The 21,223-nt window shown below is 43.7% G+C and overlaps 1 protein-coding gene across 4 annotated transcripts in view; it reads left to right on the top strand.

The window, feature by feature from the left end:
- The window catches only part of PLEKHG1 (pleckstrin homology and RhoGEF domain containing G1), a 243,566-nt gene that overhangs the window by 120,967 nt on the left and 101,376 nt on the right, over nt 1–21,223 (top strand). The window lies entirely within an intron of this gene.

Raw genomic sequence — 21,223 nt, 5'->3', positions numbered from 1 at the left:
TGCTTCCACATGTTCCTGTCCAGCACTATGTTGACACTTGTTCTGAGTGCCACTGGTTTTATATCTGTTTTATAGCTGTCTCTGAAAATGCTGCCAGGTTTATGTTTCCATTCCCTTTTATTGCTTGTTTTTCACCTCTGTGGGGCATTATTGCTGTTTTGTGCCTGATATACCACACTATTTATAGAACACCCCTTTTTTGCTGTGGTAAGGGGGGGTAGGGTCACTAAAAAAGTGGCCCAAGGGGCGCCTGAGAAGAGCTGCTTTACTAGAGCAGCAGTCTCTGGGTTTGGGAAGTCTAGCCCAAAAAAATAGACAATGGAAAAGGGGGATTTGAGACTGCGCTTACTAAATGATGTGCAACAGGTGTCTCTAAAATATTTAATTAGTTAAGATATTCACATATATTATTACATAAAATACATTAAGAAAAAATTACAGTATAAAAGAAAATGGTGGATACCACAAATAAATGGAGAGCAGGGATAGTCACCCACAGTCTAGTCGTGATATGTCCTGTGTCCGTTCCTAAGGCACCTCCAGGTGATTGTCCCGTATAGAATGAGGGTGATGAAATGCTGGGAAAGATGAGGTGTTTGGACCAGGGAGCTCCTGATGTTGGGGGTGCTCAACCTGGTGGGCTGGATGTTGTTGCCACTTCAAGATAGGGATAGATGGGAGGAATGAGGTGATAGGGCCAGGGAGCTCCTGATGATGGGGGTGCTCGACCTGGTGGGCTTGGTGTTATTGCCACTTCAATATCCTTAGTTGGAAATGTAGAGGTCAGAACCAGGGAGCTCCAGATGTTGGGGGGTGCTCTACCTGGTGGGCTTGATGTTGTCGCCACTTGAACCTCTTTGCAGAGGGGTGTCAGTCTCCTGACCAGGGAGCTCCTGATGGTATGTGGTGCTCTACCTGGTGGGCTTGCTGGTTCCTGGAGGTTGGTCCGGTTGCAGGACAATGAATAGAGAGTCTGTAGATTTTGGGGTGAGCCTGCTCCCCTACACCAACGCGTTTCGCTTAGAGCTTTATCAAGGTGATGGTAACTGATGTGTTCGTTTAGATGTGTAAAAGCTTGCAGTGTGAATAAGTGGGCCAGCCGGGTGGTCTTGTGGTGTTAGGACACAGTTTAGAGCCCTAAGCAAATTTACTGTGCTGGGTGTAAATGCAGTTGTCTCCTTTTACCTGCATGGAAAGTACTGTCAGCTTGTACATGCAGTGGACACACAGGGTGGACTTTTATTTTGTCAATTAAAAGGTGACTCAGGAGCCCCCACCGAACAATATGGGTTGGTCAGCCTCAAGGTGCTGAATTTACGCCTAAGTTCCTGCTTGCTATAATAATGTTTTCTACAGAATTTTGACTTTAGCAGACATTGCACTATGACCATACCTCCAAACACGACCCATTAAGAGGGAAGTCCAAGAACAGAGGATAGGAATATGGGTACTTATATGTTAGTTGGGCACCCACTATAGTAAGTACGCTCCTACCCCCACTATCCATGTCAGCATGGAGTTGATATTATATAGTGTGGCGAGCGCAGCGAGGCGAGCGGACGCGTAAAACTAAGTAAATAGCTTAGTGGGCGCCCAACTAACATATAAGTACTGGAATATGCTATGACTGATTTGTACCTTTTTTAAATGAAGTATCCATTGCTTATACCTGGTGTGATATGTGTTTCTTATCTATATTGGATGCACTGGTTATTGTATTTATGCAATATCTTCCACCTTTCCTTAATACATGTGATCTAGGCTAAACGCCTAATATGACATCCAGTAAACAAAAATGATGGTGACCTAACTGAAAGCCAAGTATTACAAGCAAAAAAGCTTTCTATATTCCAATTGGCTCTTTCTGCATTAAACTAAATAGAAGCAAATCTCTTCCCCCTCCCTCTTGTTAAACCGTTTGCTGCAGTCTGTATCCATCTTCTTGGCAATTCCTCTTTAATTGTCAATAAGTGTTAGCCACTATTGTTAATGAAAATCAGTCAGCCATGTAAACCCTGATCCTTAAGGGCGGTATAACACAATCTGTTCATATTTAGGACTGCGTGCCGCTGATACGATTCCCTGTTGCTTGTATTGTCGGTCCAGCTAAACCATTGTGTTGGTTTAACTGGGCAGACAGTACATGTTTGTCCATTGTGATCTGCATTTGTAGAGAAAAAAATCTGCAGGGACCAGAGTTTTGTATCATTTTAATATGATAGACCAGACAAGTGTGAACATATGATCCGTAAACAACAAGGGCCAAGCTAGTGATTAGTTTCTGCAGTATGTTGAATACAAAGCACTTCTGTATAATTCCAGTCCAGTGATACAGCTGTATACAGTAATTCCAGTCCAGTGATACTACTGCATAATTTCCAGTCCAGTGTGGATCCGGTCACTAGGCCTCCAGTAACTAGGTCGACATGCATGAAGGTTATTATTACTACCATGCGCACACATAGGGGGTTTTTCACCAGACGCCGCCCTGCTAATACAGATATGCACCCCCCCTCGCACGCCGCATACGCTTGCGCTGGCTGCGAATGGATGTTTTACATCAACATCCATTCGCAAGCTGTAAGGAACACCCACATCATCCGATGGTCACCGACCATCGAATGATGTCTAGGGCCCACGCACATCTAAGGTTACTCTGAGGTAACCATAGAACTGTGTGGACAATTGGAAGGAAGTGGGTGGGCAGCTGGCACCTGGTGATGTCAGCTGCCCACCCCCAGTGCCCACATCAACAGCGATTTTCATGGGAACACCCAGCATTATCATGGGAACGCCCATAAAACACTGGGTGTTCCCATGGGCACGACTATCTGCCCATGCCCCCTGTCCGCAATCTTGGGTGCACACCTGGCGTATGCACATGTGCAGAAATGCAGCTGTGCATATGCATAACATCGGTCCCCGTGTCATCGGACCAGAATAAGGTCCATATTCTGCAGCGCCTTGCAGAGAATATACAGTAATAATAATAATAATAATAATATCGTTTATTTATATGGCATCACAAGGTTTCCGCAGTCCCTGCCCCAATGGAGCTTACAATCTCTATATTTCGTACCCGCACAAACATTCATTCTTGGGTTCATTTCTTGGGTAGCCAATTAACCTACCAGTATAGTTTTGGATCGTGGGCGGAAACCAGAGCACTCAGAGGAAACCCACACAAGCACGGGGAGAATATACAAACTCTGCAGAGTTGGGGCCATATTGGGGATCAAACTAAAACCTTATAGGTTATGTACCATCACCTTTAATACGGTAGCCTCCTGCTACCAGGTATTTCCCCTACAGCTTATGCAGTATAATCTAAAAGCTAGCTCCTCCTGTCCTCAATAATCTAATTCAGATTACTTACTCTTACTTACAAATCCCTCAAATACCACTTCCCTTGCCCTTTTATGCCTACATTATGTACCTCTGATATGTGTTTTGCTTCTTCCGTGATGAGTGGCCACTAGCCAGACTTTTTTTTTTACTTGGTGATCTGCTCTAAAGCTCAAAAACTGTTTTCCACACTATTGAGTACGGATATTTGCCCATGGGATAGGTGAGCTTGAAAGAGAGGGTGTGGTGCTTGCAAAAATTGAACCATGACTTTGCCGCAAGAAGGGGCATCTAAGATAAGAATGGTTGGGGACATGTAGGGAATAGGGGGGAAGGGAACATATGCATGCTGACCACTCACTATAAACGGCCACATACTGTACCATCCTGACTGGCATTAGGCTGTGGGGCAGGGGACACTTCTACATATACTGTACATGAACTCACCACCACCTGGAACTCTGGAAGTGTGCTGGTCGCTCAAGCCCATTCAGGGTAATACACTTTTGCTGGGAGTCTCTTCAGTGTGTCAGGGGGAAGTGCGCTCTTGTACTAGAGGAGAGATACTCACTGGCAACTGGCAGAGAACACTATACCTTCATAAAAGTCTCCACCACATCTTTATTTATGTCCATGTAGTTATTGCCCAGGTTCGTGCCACTGTTTATGGAGGCTGATGTATTTAGCAGAAAAAGTAAGGTGGGCATTTAATTACTATTATGTGCAGACCCAATCACCTGGCCAAGGATATGGATGTATGGTGGGAAAGGGGGCACCAACCTGGCAAGGTTTCCTCCACAGCCTCATGTCCTCTTTGTGCGATAATTTGTGGGCCTCTAACACTGCTGGGTGGCTAGTTGGAGATAAGGTGGTTTACAGTGGCGGTCTCCCTTATACACTAAGGAGACCCCTGAACAGCACCTTATTAACCAATAGGCTGCAGCCTAGGGTGCCAGGAATGGGGGTGGAGGGGGAGGGCTTGCAGCTGACAGCTGAGGAATAAATTTAAGGCCTAATTTATACCATACTTGTTCACCATCACCCATCCCGTGGGGTGTAAAGTTCTTAAGGTGACTGCCAGATGTCTGTGCCAATGTAACTTACTGATGGTTCTATTACTTTTATGTGCATTGTGCTACAGCACCATCTGGGCAGCCTAAAGCCAAAGTCTCCTTCACAATGCCACAAGCATTAGATGCTTAATGACCGTTGTATAACCCTTGTTACATGCACATGTACACGGGCAGTATGAATGGCAAGTCCCTGGGTGTCCATAGATGTGTGTTAGCAGCATTACAAGGGGAGCTACAAGCTAGGGCATCTGAGGCCTTTAATCAGGCCCTGCCATGAATGTCCTAAAGCTCAGTGTGATTTGAAAGGCTCCATCAGTAGCTTTGGCTTTGCCTCCATAGATGTGACAGAAGTTTGAATTAATTTCAGTACTATTTCCCCCTCTCACAGGAGCCTATTCTGATTCCTCCGTGCGTACCGATGTTTAGTGTCTGCGCAGGTGCGCTTCTGCGCATGTGCAGACACAGGGTACGTGCACTCTCTGCGAACTTTCGGTTTGCCAGGTGCACGCACCCTAGACGGCGTGTGTGGGGGGTGCTGGGCTGCCCCATTACCATATGGGAACGCCCAGCGTTCCTTGGGCGTTCCCTTGAGAACGCTGGGCATTATCATGGTAATGAGGCCATGACGAACATGCAGGGGGCAGGCAGCTGACCTCACCGGATGTCAGCTACCCGCCCTGTCCTTGCACAGAGCGCCCGCAGTTTAGAGTGACTATATAGGTCACTCTGAACTGCGTGCAAGGGGGCACAGCGTGCGAGGGGGGCGGCTAGCACAGTGGGCGGAGGGCAGCGTCTGATGGACTTGCAAGGCTGCGAATTTCGCAGCCTTGCGAGTCAATCAGAATAAGGCCCTTTGTGCTGAGGACCTAATTCATATTTATACCCAAACCTGAACAAATACGATGTTTGGGGGTCTAAGCAGGCACAATACCATGATTAATATGCTGTAGCATTGGGCCTGCCACCTGGGAGTTTTTTTCAAAATGTAGGCGTGATACTCCTTTTGAAGGTTGGACAGTCTTCCCGTGCCCGGGAAGTGAAGGCCAGCCTGAGTAAGTGTCAACTTCCGCAGGTTGGTGGGTGACTAAATCCATCAGGAAATGTAATTGATGATGATCCTTGGTTGCATCCTCAGACTTTGAGAACTCTAATCCTTGCCAATGCACACTGGAGGCGTTTATGTCATACTGACACCTGCTGCATTAGACTTTTAATGACCTGGAATTACACGGCTACTTCCTTGCAACATCGCAATTCCTTATTAACATGAATAAGACATACCTCCCAACATTTGCCTTGAAGAAATCGGGACACTCGCGCGGCGAAGGGGGCGGAAAAGGGGGCGGGGCGTATGTAAATGAGGGCGCGGCTTATGCTAATTAGCCGCAACCTCATTTTCATACGAGAATAGACGCTGTGCGCATGCGCACAGCGTCTATTCTACTAGATTGGGGGGTCTCCCAACTGCCACCCCCCGCAGCGGGACAATGCCTGCCGCGGGTGGGACAGAGGGACAGGACCCGAAAATCGGGACTGTCCCTCTAAAATCGTGACAGTTGGGAGGTATGATAAGACCATGTGGGCTTAAATGCAGTATATACTGGAAGTTGCAGCTTTGCTGCACTGCAATCCATTAAGAAACTCATTCTCAGGTTCTTGGTGGCTATTACTGTCCACAGGGCAACAGACAAGGACAGCTGCAGCTTCAGTGCAGCATGCCAATAAGGCAGGCTTGGTCAACCTGTGCTACTCCAGCCATTGTGAAACAACAAGTTCCAGCAATGGACAGTATGGTAAGGCATTTACCATAGTTCTGCTACAACTGTGTTAGTTTCCCAACCGCTGGCGAGACACAGGTTGGCCAAGCCTACAATAATAATAAGCTGCTGCTGGATGTCACTGTGGTCAACTGGGTGTGGATTGAAAGGTCGACACCAAAATGTGGACATGCAGTAGGTACACATGGAAAAAGTTGACACATGAAAAGTTAGACATGAGTTTTTTGCTGTCAATGTCGACAAGGATCCCAATTAGGGTAGCGTGAACCTTCGCATGGCTCACTTTGCTCACCATGCTTTCGGCTTCACTGTTCCTAATTGGAATCCATATGTATAAGAGACAATCCAAAAAATTAAGAAAAAAACTTTTTGACTATTATCCTGTCAACCTAAACACTGTAGAGCTATCCTCTGGATCCAGGTCAATGTATTGGCCTCCCCCTTACCTATTGTACTCACATCTCAATCACACTTACAAGGCTTCTCTTGTGCCATTGGCCAGCACACCGAATCAAAACCCCTCACTGCTTCAAATATTTAAACAACCTCTGAATCCTTTGTTTACTAGAGAGTAGGCCTACCCTATTCCCAGCTAGGTGTTGGGTAGACTATCCCGACAGTCAGCAGACCAACAGTAGGATCCCACCGGTCATAATCACCACCAAACAAGGTATTTTTACCCTACCCCAGTGATAGAAAACCTTTGGCACTCCAGCTGTCATTTAACTACACATCCCAGCATGCCCTGCTACAGTTTTAGTATGGCTAAATAGAATAACTGTAGCAGGGCATGGTGGTATGTGTAGTTCAATAACATCTGGAGTGTCAAAGGTTCCCCATTTTAATAGAAGGCGGTTTGTACTTGTTATACCTTCTTTACTTGATGGTACAGGATGCAGTCAGCATCCCAACAGTCAGTATGTGATGTTGGCACCCCAACTGTTGTCAAGAGACTGGTGCCGCATCCTTGAAATGATCAATGCCGATGCTAGAAAACCAACAGCTGGTATCCCAATCAATGAGTATGCAGGGCAGATTAGGTTTATCCACTAGTAGGAGCACTTAGGGTTAGGCTGCGGTTCATAGGGGTGGGGTTAGGTTAAGGTATTAGCGGGGAGGGTTAAAGTCAAGATGCAGGAGAAGTGGGGGTAGGGTTAGGCTCCAAGAAGTGAGGTTTAGGATTAGGGAGAGGGCAGAATATACTTACCTGACCCCTGTTAAGACTCAAAAAAAATCCAGGGGTATAACCCATAATCGGTATTTAGCCCATAGCTACAATTGGTATATTACAGGGGAGTATCGTAGCTAGGCCATACACCTTAGATCTGTAAAAAAGGTTGAACTTGATGGACATATGTCTTTTTCCACCTTAACTACTCTGTTACTACTGTAATGTATGTATGTGTGTATATGATGCAATGATGGTTATTCACATTGTAGGGTGCGTGCCTGGAGACTACTTTGGACACTAGGAGCAGCAAAACTAGCCACATGGTGAGCTCAATGCATCACTGCATTATTTAAAAAGACATTGGCAAGTTCACTTGTGTTGGGTCATTGGGAGCAATAGGTTGCGCTCCTATATTTTACTTTTACTGGTATAAAAACTCTAGTAATAGCATGCATTGCAACATCATTGGCAGAGCTGGCTTAGTCCAACTTTGGTTTACTAGGTAATATTTTATCTGTTGTACAGAACCTGGAATTAGCTGCATTGCACCAATATCTTACCCCTGGGTGAGCGGAACGATTTGACCCAGAGCTCCATAAGTTGCAGCCAATCCCACATAGCCATATAATATATTAATGATCATTACAAATTCAATGCACAGCTCCAACCTCCTTTTCCTTCTCTCGGCCAGTCTATGGCCTTGGGCTTTACCTCTTTGCCTTCTCCAGATCCTTACCTTCTCTTCCCTATCTGCTTTGCTCCTTTTAGCAACCGTCTTGTTTTTGCCTCCCTTCCTCCAGCCCACCAACCTCCTCTTTCCATCCCCCCTCCCCTCTCTTTCTGGCCAGCTTGTGACCTTCTCCCCCCCCCCCCCCCCTCCTCATATCCAGCTTTCCTGTATTCTGAGCTTTTACAGTGTAGGGTTTCATATTTAAATGACTGATCACCCTTTTTTTGGATCATGGCACCACGGCTACTTTGAATGTGCCCATCTACCCCCAACCTTAGTTTTGCTCCTGCAGCCTGCTTCCTGGGCACCCCTTTGGAGCTAGGCAGTTGCCTAGGCCTGGCCCTTACTATTGGGTAACTATTTTTATTAATTGTATGGTTTTTGTTCAGTTGAAGTAGAAACACAAAAGCTCTTTCTTTTTGGGATTTGTCTAATTCGTCAGCCAAGCCGCAGAAATTCTCAAAATCTCTTTTATATGCGCAGTTCAGGGAACTGAGCAGTGTCTGTAATCAGTGCGAAGGTCCTGTGTATTCAGTAAACAGCACTGAGCTAGTAATGAGCAATGAACACTCACATGTCAGTTCAGTATAATAGCTGTGCACATAAAAAGTTGCTATAAAATTGTATAGAGTGTTTGCTGTTACACATATTAGTCACTTTTAGTAGCAAACAAGTCTTAATACTGTGTTCAGCAGTAAAATTGCTGGATCTTTTCTTCCATTGTCCTACACTAGACTAGAGTGCTGTTGCTATTCCCTTAATCTGTTCTTTATTACCAGGCATGACATGATATGCCTAGGAAACAGCCCCTCTATAATGCATTTATTGGGAAATCAACAAACAATATACGTTTTTGGAATTTAGTTCAAAGGAAAGTTCTCTCTGTGTAGACATCTGTTATTCAAACTAGTTTTATGGCTGCATGTTTTGACCATAAAATTAAATTCTTCAAACAGGTGTCTTTTTTTTTTCTTCTTCTTTTTTTTCTTTGTTAAATGGAAAGCTTAAACCTCTATTGGTCAGATAATGAAAGTACAATTTGAAGCTCACTCTTACTTTATTCTTTCTTGAAGACTTTTTTTTCTTGCCTCTGAAGGCCATGGAACAGCTGTATGGCTTTATAATGAAGACTTTCAGTCTGAGCTAATGAAATCAGGGCAATGAAAGATTGATTTTGGCTGAAATGAGTGAAATTTGACCAAACATTTCTGTATATAATAAATTATATAGTAGTGCAATACACTGGATATCCCAAGTAGAACATTTCACTTGTTCTAAATGTTTCTCTACAAATGTGATTTCCCGAAAGCGTCCAGATACCTTTATACTTTGGGCAGCATGGACAGTGTAGTGGGTAGCATTATTGCCTCACAGCTGGCAAAGTCATGTAGGAACAACATGATCCTCTCCTACATTATGCATGTCCAAGCTATGGCCCTCCAGCTGTTGTAAAACTACAAGTCCCATCATGCCTTGCCACAGATTTGCTATTAGGGAATGCTGGGATGTGTAGTTTCACAACAGCTGGAGCGCCACAGTTTGGACATGCCTGTCCTACATGAGCTTCACAGAATTGTGATAACTGTGCCTGCCTATAGTGTGACCACCCTGTAAGAGGATCCTGGAGAGGCCGAAACGTCAGTGGATTTTGTACCATTGTGTATGTGAAAATAAATGTGATTTTTACTCAAAGACTGGAGGGTGCCTTATTTTCCCTTTCTTGTGGATTGGGTCTATCTATCTATCTCGGTAATGGCGGCACTTAGGCGCCTTTTAGAAGAAATACAGACCACACAGGTTCAGGTCAATGTTTCGAGATTTAATCTTGTCATCAGGATATAGATAGATATTTTATACACTGAGGTAAGGACAGTGATTGGTGAGGTGCTGCCGAGGATGTGCAGCCCGGGGTCTAGTGCAGGCGTTACGGAGGAGAGCGGCGGCAGATTTTTGACTGTGATGGAACATGCAGATTAGCACTATCCCCTTTCCAAAGGTAAGCGGATCTGATGCCCAATCACATCTGAGGCACTTCTATAGGTGCCTCTTTTACAGCTTTACAGTAATTACAGTAATAATATTTATTACCTGGGTCCAGGCCTCTTTTAAGGGTCCCAGGCCAGCTGCTTGATTTTAGAAAAGCTTTCCCAGCCTTAGCAAACCTTTTAAAGAGACCTGCAACCTGTAGGATAAGGGGAACTGTAATGTGCTGTTGCAAAAATGAAAACATTGGGGACACTGGTCAGGATAAAAATGTTATGCATTGTATATGAAAATCAAATTGAGCAACTGCACATTTGGATTGTGGTCTACTAATATAGAATCAGGCAATGTCATTGTCAGTCGTGTACATTAGATTAAAGGGCTTTTATTTAATGTTCTAAAGTATACCCTGCACAGCTTTTAATGATGCTTTGCCAGTCACCTATCTGAGATCTATAACCTAATATAATGTAACCCAGGGGTTCCCAATCTTTTTTGATTCACGGCACCCTAGAGTATCAAAAACATTTTCACGGCACCCCTAGGCCACATTTTTATTTATTAGATTGGGTTTATATGTGATTCTTAGGGTCAGTTATTTGTTAAAGGCCAGGATTTGCTTCTGTTTATACACATTTTATAATTGGCAGCCACCAGCACTTGTTTTGTTCATAAATAATTAGCCATTAATAATTTGAATTGGTCCTGGATCACCAACCCAGGGCACCCCTGCAAGTGTCCTGAGGCACCCCAGGGAGCCATGGCACACAGTTTGGGAACCACTGATGTAACCTATTATATATTACATTTTTGATGGCATAAGAACTGATGGCACATTACAAAAACACCAGGACATAGAAGTGCCCCTGCACGGTTGGTTAATATTTAAAACGAATGAGCCAATAATTTGTTAGCTTGCTAGGGCCCTCTTATCTGTCATTATCCATTTGTCCACTTATGACTGTCTTGTTCCTAATGGTAAAGTGCAATGAAATATGCTGGCACTATATAAATAACTATGAATAAATAATTGACAATGTCAATCTCCAATTGCATTGTATATGGCTTCTTTAAATAACTGTAAGCCCAGTCTTGTAAAGTGCCTTAAAGGATACAGTCAGCCACTTGAGTGCAAAGTGTTCTTAAGCAGACCCAGGTCCTCTTACTGATGAGATCGACCTAGTAGGCTGGTATGTGGAATGACTCCAATTCACTACATTACTGCAGTGCTTACATAGAACCAGCTTTGCCTTTAAGGTTAATGCATTGAAAGCTAAAGTAATCACCAGTTATAATGCATATTTTTATATACTGTTGTTCACTTACAGATACAGGGTCCCAGTGATGTGTAAAAGTACATGGATCACTTTATATTAACTTCCAGCTAGCTGCAGCACATGTGTGAGTAGTGTATGACCAGGAAGGGATCCTAGAAACCCATCTCCTGGGGCATTTTGCAATCTGTAGCCTATAGGATTCAATAACAAAAACTTTCTTCAGATGGCATTAGCTACAAGCATCAAGCTATGGAATTTGAATTGTAAAGGTGCCTATAGAGGTTGCTTTTGAGATTATTAAAAACATAATGGTTTTTATCCTGCAATATTAAGTGAGAAATATGATGAAGCAAAGAGCATAACATGTTTAGGTTTTAGAATATGTGCAGATAGTATTTTGCAAAGCTATATATATATTTATATAATAAAGTACCGTTCCAGTGAATGCATTGAAGCCTTTGGTGCTAATCTAAATCAACAAATTAACAACTTCAATATGGTGGCAGGGGTGTGATGACACAGCTTATGTAGTCATGAACCTTGTGAAAAAAGCAGAGTTCCGGGAATTCTCTAGCGCTCCTTAATCCCTCTGCTGCAGTGGTTCTCAAATGGTGTTTCAATCTCAATAACACCCAAAAAAGGTACAAATGTTAGCAAGTGGAATGGGAACCGGTCTGCAGCGCTGGACAATATGAATAAATTTACTGGGAATCCCAAAGAGAAGCAGTCCACTCCGTAGTTTCAAGGTAAAAAAAGTACTGAATGCTTTATTAAATAAAAAGTCACATAAAAGGAAGAAAATTTCCTTAAAAAAATCACACAAAAACAGTCTAAAAGTATATAAAAAAGGATTCACTCTCTTCTTTGCATAGGAGAGAAAACAATTTAAAGGTAGCTCACCAGATTCTTGGAGACGCAAGTATCCCTGTATACTCCAAACTGCACTATAGGTCCTTATGGTGGGTACACCTATCTGGGTGTATGGGGTGTTTCAGAGCTGGGAGGCCGTTCTGCCACTACGGTTACCTCTCTAGTCCTTATGGATTCCCCAGATCTCAGCTCCACCCGGACTCACGGTATTGCGCTTTGGGTTCTGAAAGCCGCACTGCCACTACGGTTATTCCTTCCTCCTTCTGCGCTCACCTGCAGATCTTTACTGTGTAGTGTATCTGGATGGGTACTTTCAGGACAAAGGAACCTTACTGCCACTTAGGTCCTAAGTCCTTACTCTTCCCCAAAAGGGATCCCCGGTGTCTGGTATAACACGGAATGGAGGGCCGCACTGCCACTGCGGTTTATTTCCCTTGCGTGGTTCCCCGTCCCGGGTCCCGTTTAAAGAGTGTCCGGCTTTGATGTAAAGTGCAGGCACACTCCTCCGCCTCTGCTGCCTGCGCTTGCAGCGTTTGGCGGGCACACAGGTCCAAAAGTTCTTAGCTGGATACTGTGTGATAATACAGGGGACTCTGGTCTGTTTGGAGTCTGGTCTTTTCTCCTTCTCTCCACAAGCAATATCCTCCAGCTGCTCACCAACTAGTTTCTACCAATTATGGTCTTTGTCAAGGTGCAGCTTCCTTTTATGTGACTTTTTATTTAATAAAGCATTCAGTACTTTTTTTACCTTGAAACTACGGAGTGGACTGCTTCTCTTTGGGATTCCCAGTAAATTTATTCATATTGTCCAGCGCTGCAGACCGGTTCCCATTCCACTTGCTAACATTTGTAGTCATGAACCTGCTCTTGATATTCTTCTGAACATTGCAGTAGAGTAGACTATGCAACTACTGTTGTTTTGGGAATCTTTGCAGCAGGGGTGGCCAAACCCCAAGATCTACCAACAGTTCATGTATTTCAGGCAACCTGGATCTATAGTAGGAATGAATGCGGCATGTTAGAAAATGAGACAGTACAGTAGTATTGACAACTGCTGTGCACCAACTACAGTAGATGATTTGGAAAACGTGGACCGTTAGTAGATCTCGAGGACAAGTTTGGCCACCCCTGGTTTACAGGATGGTATAGAGAGTTAGCAATGCATGACCTTATAAACTTATACCACTTCTCTTGTATCCAGGACCAGTGTGTGCATTATGCATCTTCACAACTTTGAACAGAGCCCTTATGGCAGGCCTGTCCAAACTGTGGCCCTCCAGCTTTTGTGAAACTACACATCCCAGCATAGTTTTAGCATTCCATAATAGCAATACTGTGGCAAGGCATGGTGGTACTTGTAGTTTCACAACAGCTGGAGGGCCATAGTTTGGACATGCCTGCCTTATGGTTACACACGGACACTTCTTGGAAGTATGGTCCTGAACTGCAATATTATAGGTCGGCTCCACATGTAATAGCCCATAATCAAAACCGGAGCAGTAGCAGCCAGCAAATTTGTCAACTGTCAACCTATGAAAAATAATTAGTATCTTAGTAACACTCTTTCAACACACCCATGAGGTGGATGCCCAGTGTTGTTTTATGGGGTGTGTTGGAAGAGCTACTAAGGTACTGGGGTGTGGGATGTCACTTTTCCATTGTGAGATGGGTTTATCATTTTCCTTCTGTTATCAATGTTCCTATTCCAAGTCTTTTGGGTACACTACTGTTCATTCTAGCACCCTGAATTCTCCAAAACCTGTGAAGTTCCTCTTCCCTGCTGTGGTGCTTATAGCACAATTCTGGTCTGCATATCAGTGCTGAAATACAGACCACACTGTACTAGAAGCACCACTGCAGAGCGCAACATCCCATGCAGGGAAGAGGAACTGCATGGGTTTTGGAAGATGTAGGGTGTAAAAATGAATGTACTTAATAAAAGGTATATTTTAATGTATTATATTGCTACAAATCTCTTCGTCTTTGTGTGCCAGCAAAACGACAATCTGTTATCCTTTTTTCTTTAGTATTGCTAGAATGAACACTATACACAGGGCTGGTGTAAGGCTTCTCAGCACCCTAGGAAAAAATGCAACCTACCCCATACCCCTACTGCCACCAATTCCCAATTTCCAACCCCTTAAGGCATATTTGCCTAACATTCCAAAATGGCAGGGAGGCTCCCAAAAGTCAGGTGTTACTCCCAGCCAGGTGGGCAAGTCCATAAATAAAGTCCATAATAAAGGGTATGTATAATAAGTTTGGTCCGTATCCATCAAAACATGTAGAAGTCTATGAAGAACATGCATAAATACAATATGAATTTTCACATACTGTACAGTATATACGCATCCACTTTCCAACAGATATTTGTGGGCTTGGGTCTAAAAGAGTTGAGGTCTGTGAATTTGTCAGCTTTCTATTGATCCTACTGAGACATTTTCAATAATAAATTAGGAAGTACAAGACTGATGGCCTCCTATTGACTTATCATTAGCGTGATATATAATGTAAAACATAGCCCCTTAGCATAAAGTAGTCTATCGCCTTAACATTGACCCAGCTGAACATGTGAGTTACAGTACATTTGCCTTAATAAAAAAGGAAACTGTAAACCCTCATCCATTGGCGCACAGACATTTGTCATCTCTAGTTTGGTGCAGTGACTGTCATTATAATTTATTGCTCTGCATGTTGTGCTTTTGTAACCATCTGTTTACTTGAATCTGTATTGAATAGATTTAGTGACTCTTGACCTTTTCCACTTAAATGTCCTTTTTGCGGCCCTTAAGTGTAAGCCCTGTTGTCTAGTTTAAATATTGACCTTTTGGTCTTATTTATATGACTAAAGTCCTATACAGAAGTAATACCGCAATTATTAAATTTTAATCTACCATGATTTGTCCTTTAAACCATGTTTTACAATAGAATTACATGAGTCTCCCTGTTCCTTTTTGTAAGCTAGTGGTTGTATTAAATACTTATTTTTAATAGCAGCATATTACTCCGCTATTTTAATTGTAATTTATTTAATAGCACGCCTTTTGATATCGACCAATAAATAAAAAGACCGGACACTGGTCTCTACAACCCACAGTCTACAGTCAGAAGAAGACCGTAGGTGAAATTTAAATTGTTGTTCCACTGGCACAGTAAGGCACACCTAGCAACTTCTGTAACACTTGCATTCAATTGACTGTGAGTTAGATTACATTTAAGAGGTGTGGATAAGGCTAAGGTCACTATAATGAAGAGAGTGCGAGGACAAGGCTTTGACTAGATAGCATAGTGTTTGTGATGGGCAAGAACATGTGAGCCTACTTGCTGGGAATGTCAGAGAGACCGTGTTGAATCTAACGTGTGCAGGATCTGCTTGTCATGTGGTCCAGGTGGACCCTATACTGACTTGTGTAATAATAATATTTATACAGCACTTTTCTCCTAGTAGGGCTCAAAGTGCTTTACTTTTGCCTTTACAGCACCAAATACAAAACAGCATTTCACTAATAACCACTGCCTGAGTCTTGATTCGGTACTTGTGTAGTATCACGGCTCCCACGATGGGCATCGTATAGGAAAAAATCACATTGCATGCCATCGGATCGCTGCACTCGCCACGCTTCGGGCTTGGTGGCTCGCTGCGCTCGCCACACTTTCTATTCTCAACTCCACGCCAATGTGGATAGTGGGGGTATGAAAAGGTAGTAGGACGCGTACCGCCACGCTTCGGGTTGGCGTTGATAGTGGGGGTGGTACAGTGTGAAAAGACATTTGGGGTGCATTTAACATGTTTGCTAATAATTGAAATGCATTTGTGATCAAAATCGCATAACATCGCATCGCATGGCATGCGATTTTTACAACAAATGCATAAAAACCCAGAAAAATCGCATCGCATGCCACTACATATGGCATGCGATGGGAGCCGTGATAATATACAAGTACCCTTGATTCTATTTCTAGAAGGATTCTAGAGTGGAGGCTTCTCGAACTGTGCAGAGTAGAGCGTTCTATAGAGTCACAGCCACAAAGCTGAAAGCTCGACCCTACTTCAGGTAGTTCTAGGTACTGTTAGTAGTCTTTCATCTGCAGATAATTATGCGGGGCATCAAATACCTTGGCCCCTTGTCATATGGGGCTTTGAAAAGCAGTGAGCCAATCTCAAATGATTTGCCATCTTACAGGCAGTCATTGAATGGAGGACAGAATGGGTGTTAAGTGGCTGCAATGGGGCTAGTTGGTTAATAGCCTGGCAGCTGCATTTTGTACAATCTTAAAATTGACAAAGTTTGTTAGTGCAGGGCCCATGTTTTCTATTGTAGTTCTGGGATACCATCTTTTTGATATACAGGTTGAGTATCCCTTATCCAAATAGCCGTTATCTAAATTATTCCGAAAACCATACATTCCAAAATGTGAGAATGTGTTTGTTTGTTTGTTTTTGCTAAAAACCTACTGGGGACATCTGTAACAGCACTACTGAGGACATTATATGTAATTGGCATTAACTATGTGCAAGAAAATGATTGCGTGGCATTCAAATTCTGTGCCTGAGATAGTACACAAACTTTGTTTCATGTTTTGAAACCTTGTTTATGCACAAATAAAAAATGTGTGTGTATTTCATGTGGTTGATGTGTTTGTACAACATAAATGCAAGATACTTCAAGTTACATCATCGAAATATAAAGATATTCTGAAATATAGAATAATCCTTTATCCAAAATTCTTCTGGTCCCAATCATTTTGGATAAGGGATACTCAACTTGTATTTGGAAAGCTGGTTCTGTGTAAGAGCAGCAAATACTCTGGATCTGTGCTCTCTTCTGCATTCCAGAGAACTAATAGAGACAAATGGTTTTGTAAGGTGTGAAAGGGGATGTGTTAATTGAAGAGTTTAGTTACTGACAGGAGAGAACAGCAAGAAACAATTTATGATTTGGATACTTAGGTTGGCCATACATCTAGAGTTTTATTGTCTTATCTGGCTGGTTGGGACAAAAAATCTGGTAATTTATGGGAGCAAATGACAGTTGACCATTTGCTGGCAAACTGACAAAAAGGGTCATTCAGATATTACCAGATATTTTTTTTTTGTTCCACCCAGCCAGATTGGACAATAAATCTTTAGGTGTGGAGCCAACTTTAGGCCCAGAGGTTTTTTAAGATAAAATAATAAAAGTGCATTATAGTTCAAGTTTTGGACACGATATTGTGAAAAACGGAAAGTGAAAGAATAACGATGGAGTTACACACACACACACACACACATTAATATGTTTTTTCATAGTAGTCATAGCCAGTGGCGTAACTATAGAGTGTTCAGGGGATGCTATTGCTTTGGGGTCCAGGTGCCCCCAAGGCCCTGCAGGCATTTTCCTGCACTCTTGTTGTTTTTTTTTTTTTTTTTGTCAATCCTCCTTCTCTCCATTACACCCCCTCTCAATCCCTGCCTCTCCCTGACACCCTCTTTCCCTGTCTCTCCACCTTTCTCTCCCTGTCACCCTCTTTCTCTCTCCTTGATGCCCCCCCTCTCTCACCCTTTATCTCCCTGACACTCTTGCTACCTTTCCTCTCTACCTTCCCTGACATTCTCACTTCCGCTCGCACCCCTCCCCTTTGCTCCTTCTTTCTCTCACTCTCTCCCCCCCCCCCCCCCCCCTCTCTCTCCCTCCCTCCCTCCCTCATTTTCCATGAAGCCCTCTTTCTCTGACCACCCTTCTCTTTCTCTCTTTTCCTGGCACCCTCTTTGTATTTCACTCTTTCTTCTGCCACCCTAAGGGGCATTGTAGTAATGGTGTGGCCTTTCAAGATTTTGTTATGAGGCCCACAAATTTCTAGTCACACCCCTGGTCATAGCAATGTTTTTGGTCAACATGACTTATCTGCCCTCTTGCGTATATGGCCTACAGAAGATATTGTACTGTATCTCTTCTATAATAGCCCAGAACTATCAATCTGTGAGTGTGTGTATAACGCTGAGCGGAGTTATACATAGTCACAGATTGAGCACCTGGAGCAGCCCCCCCATATACATGTTCTACACACATTATAGCTGCACTTATTACATCTGGAGCAGGGCACAAGACAAACATTATAGATATACATGCTTTTTAGGTACATGCTCCCCGGGGAAGCTGCAGGATCTCCTGAGACATCACCGCACCGTGCTCTCTCACCGATCAGGGGAGCGTCCAGGGAGCGGAAGATGGACAGGTCAGAGCTGCCGGCATCGTGTGCGGCCCACCGGCTACAGCTCCCCGAGTGTCCCCATTCTGCACACTATGGCCTGCTGCACCCTCCCTCAGCCCTGTCATGGTGCATGACCCGGCCCTTAGCTCCCGCTATTGCCGCCACTGCTGCTGCCGCCTGGGTCTCTCAGTCCACCGGTGCACCCCCGCACCTAACCAATCCACATGGCCCACCCCGCACCTGCTATTCCACAGACAGTATTCCCACACCGACCCTCACCCACCCACCGCACCCCCACCTACAACACCACTGCACCTACCCCTCCACCACCTGCAGCACCCCCGCATCCACCTGTGGCAACACTGCACCCGCCCCTCTCCATCCTGCAGTACACCAACACCCACCCCTACATAAAAGGGCTCACAGGTTAAGGGGTCGGAGCCCCTTACGATGGTGTGAAGAGCGACCGTAGGGTGCGATGAATCACCTAGTACAGTATATAATCCATGTTCAAAGATTAGAAGTGTGTGTGTGTGTGTGTGTGTGTGTGTGCTTTTTATGCTCTTGTATATAACCTTCCTGTGAAGTTGCAGCATCGGCTTGCCATATCTTTCTGTGTACTACTGCAGTAAGCAGGCTCTGCATTGCAGGGACATCTACAAACAATGCTGTAAAGCCTGAACCTATATAGTGTCTGCATAGTTTATACAACATAGTCTGAATATGAATCTAGGTGGTTAATAGCTGTGTGGTTTATATTAGAAGTTTAATATTAACCACACATTAATTTGTGTTAAGAAAATATACTGTAGTAAAACTGGATATGTATGTTTTGTTGACTTTCAGTTTAACAATGATTTATTGTAATCTCCCCCCCCCCCCCCCTCCATCCATCTGTTATATTCTATAAAAAAAATCAAAAACATAGCTTTCAGAAATTAGTTTATTCCAATCATTTAAAAAATAAATTCAAGTAAACATTAACAAGGGTAACATGCTGTCCCAGCAATTCTGACATCCATGCGGTAGAGGTGTAACTACAACTTTGTGTGTCCAAGAACAAGTAAGGACCTTCAATGTGCCTAGGACGCCACCCATTCCCCACTGTGCCTTATAATAGGATGGCCAGTGAGCTCCTCTCGCTGCACACACACAATGCATGTCACTTCCTGGTCAGACAGCGATTAAGCATCATCCACTCTGAGCAGAAGGAAACCCTTTCAGTGTTGGCAGTCACATATAAAGTCCATTAAGCTCTCTTCTGACACTACAGAGGGGAGCTGGACCCAGAATAGTGGTTGTGGACGCAGCTTGTGTTTGGCCCTCCCCAGCATTTGCAGCTGCTAGCCCTAGCTGCTGCACTGGTACTGTAGTCACAACTCTTCTATTTGGCCTTTTAGCACTTCAAGCGTGGAAGAGCCATTGCAGGGTACAGTATGTACCACATGGCCATTATACCTTTTATTTTCAAATCTAGTCAGAACAGTATTGTGGTGTATAGTTTACAGCAGTAAATTGTTAGTATGCTGAGTGGACCTTAAAATTGTGTCCCAGCCTCAATTGGCTGGTTAATGTCGACTTGCAGGTGCCAATGTGGTATGTGGATATTGATTGACACTTTGTGAATACAATGAGGCATTGTGAATGACCACTGTAAAATGCCCTAGGTGTAGACATTCCCAGTGTCTGAAAACTCTTTATCTCTTACTGTAAAATGAACCCAAGGAACTTAAATTGCTTCACTTTTTGGAGAGCAGGCATCTACGGGAAGGATTTGGATGAGTGTTGTTCAGTGAAGTGTATTATTTAAGGCTACCCACAGTGCTGTCTATTGTTCTGGCCTCAATTGAATGATGTCATGTTTCATTTAAGACTCTTATCCTTGCTGAAGTCTGAAGTCCCACATGTTATAGGGAGGGGTATTCCAAGTAGTATTCAGGCAGAGAGAAAGCACATTTTGAGTTAGGTTTCATCAAAATCTTTTGTGCTGACATTTTTTTTAAAAAGCTGACTCATGTTATATTCCTGTTCAAGAGCAGGACGCTCTAGCTGAGCTGTCTCATTTACCTGAGAGCCTAGTGAGGTCATTCTGGCACAGAAGATGGCCATTATTGATTTATCTATGGTGCTGTATATTGCTGGGTCACAGCAGGCTGCTGAATTAATGGAAGCTTTAATATGTGGGCTGGGTTCTGTTCATTCAGTGTACAAGGACATTTTTATGTGGTGAGATACAGTCACACACTCTCCCCCTTCTGTGTACAGTCTCTAAATCTTTGATATTAAACAGAAAGCCTTTCTCTGGATGACATTAAGACTTCCTTTGGATCGGAGGCTGTTTGTATTTTTTCTTTTTTTTCATTAACTTACATTATATTAATAATGGCATTTAACAGTACCATTTTTTTTTGAGGGGGGGGGGGGGAATTAACTATTAACTATTTTGCTGCATAAATTATCCAATTTTCCATAAGCTTTCTTATGCCCCGTACACACTGCCTGATATCGACGGCTGTGGGTACCTGGCTGTGCGCAGAAATTGGCAAGTGCATACACACTTGCTGATACTGGCAGGAGGGAGCAACAACAGGGGAGGGAGGTATGTGTGGGGGGAGTGGGTAGCAGTGGTCATGGTGTACATGTACAGGTGACGGCAAGTGTCGTTAATGACTTTACGGAGCAGGCATCGTCGTTTAATGCTTGGGAACCCTTGCGATCTGCATCCGATTCTGATCCGATGTTGATTATATCGTCCACATCGGAAGGCAAAAAGCATGCTCCTCCGACCAGCGACTTCCCCAGCC

The sequence above is a fragment of the Crinia signifera genome, chromosome 3, assembly GCF_055691185.1.
Source record: "Crinia signifera chromosome 3, ASM5569118v1, whole genome shotgun sequence".
Taxonomy (NCBI): Eukaryota; Metazoa; Chordata; class Amphibia; order Anura; family Myobatrachidae; genus Crinia; species Crinia signifera.
Note: the sequence above shows the minus strand (reverse complement) of the source record. Positions and strands in the feature narration are given on the sequence as shown.